We start from the raw sequence: 1,442 nt of genomic DNA on the forward strand, positions 1-1,442 counted from the left end.
TGCCTTCGCGTCCCGCGCGGCCTGTGACTGTCGGCCGGGCCGGGCCGGGCCAGGCCAGGCCAGGCCACCGCTGCGAGCTGGCGGCAGCGGACGGGCGCGCTCTGTCCCGCAGGCGGACGTGGCGTTCAAGCAGAAGCAGAAAGAGGAGCAGAAGAAGCTGGAAGAGATGAAAGCAAAAGCTGCATCCAAAGGCCCCCTGGGTAAGTGGCTTTGGGGACCTGCCTTGGCTAGGCAGAGACCAGGTGTGCCCACAGCCCCTGATCTGCGAGTGCCTGCCCTCGGGACCCTGTGGCATGTTCAGTGCGCGCAAGAAAGGACGACTGACAAAAGGAGACGAGTCGGACGCAACCGACTAGAGACTTGGCGCTCACTTCGTCTGTGTTAGTTGTTTGAACCTGTGTCTTGAGCTGAAGAAATTTTCAAAGCTAAAACGATGCCGCTCAAAACAGTTTAAAACGCTCAGCTAGGTCAGCAGATGCAGTCCTCTCTGTCTGGACAACCAAAAAGCTCATTTTTTCTAGTAGACATGTCCCCAAATGATTTCACTACTTCCATCTTTTACCCACACCTTCTCTCCAAATCCTAAGCAGAGAACAAGCCTGGAAGCCCAACAGATTGGTCTTTGTCCTCCTAGAGGGCAAATGACTTTAAAAAGTGAAGGAATCCGTCATCAGAAGCAGAATCAGTATTGGGTTGTTTAGTTCTGTTGATGACACTAGGTGCGTAACTGATGTAATAGGATTTTATTTTACATATTGAGTTTTGTGAGTGGAAAAAAAACCCTAGTGTTGATGAAATATAACATGCAAAATAGTTCACCTGCATAGTGAGGAGCAAATGTAGCAGAAACAAAGCAGTGGTAGAGGTGAAAACTTCCAAGTGGAGATCCACATGAAAGAAATAACTGGAAGGTGGTGGGGAGTTGACCTTTTGCAGGACTAAATCTGTGTACAAGCTTTGGCAGCTGTGGCTTGCTTTCTTTTGACAGGTACTGGTGGAATAAAGAAGTCTGGCAAAAAGTAGTTAAGAGACTGGTCAGCCTGCAGAAGCAACTTCATTGCTAATGGTGGTGGTGTCATGCACTGAATCTGCAGATACAGGGAGTCAGAAAATTCACAGCTTGAGCACCTTGTACATCTTGTTCAGTCACAATAAACTGTTTTTGTTAAGATGTGTTCTCTCTTTCTGTTATCCAGAGCGCCTTGACTTTCAGATGGTGTTAGGGGATCATGCTGTGTGAGAGATTTGATTGTTCCAGGCTCAGTGGAGTTCTGGCTGGCCCAGAGTACAGCTGGTCTGAGTGTTGATTTGTTGCAAGAGCAAAGTTCACCTATCACTTGCTGCCTGCGATTCAAACAGTCTTTGATTTATAAAAATCTACCTTGAATCCAAGATAAAAATATATGCGTATTGTCCTTTGTTACATGGATTGCTATGATGTG

General features: G+C 47.4%; 1 long non-coding RNA gene across 1 annotated transcript; it reads left to right on the forward strand.

Moving 5' to 3' along the window:
* Window positions 1-63: 63 nt before the first annotated feature.
* Window positions 64-1,174, forward strand: LOC109289036. The gene is made up of 2 exons (XR_002095282.1): window positions 64-200; window positions 989-1,174. It is a non-coding gene; the product is annotated as an uncharacterized LOC109289036 (long non-coding RNA).
* Window positions 1,175-1,442: the final 268 nt, after the last annotated feature.

This window comes from Gavialis gangeticus, unplaced genomic scaffold (genome assembly GCF_001723915.1).
Source record: "Gavialis gangeticus isolate Ggan-Ray unplaced genomic scaffold, GavGan_comp1, whole genome shotgun sequence".
Classification (NCBI taxonomy): Eukaryota; Metazoa; Chordata; order Crocodylia; family Gavialidae; genus Gavialis; species Gavialis gangeticus.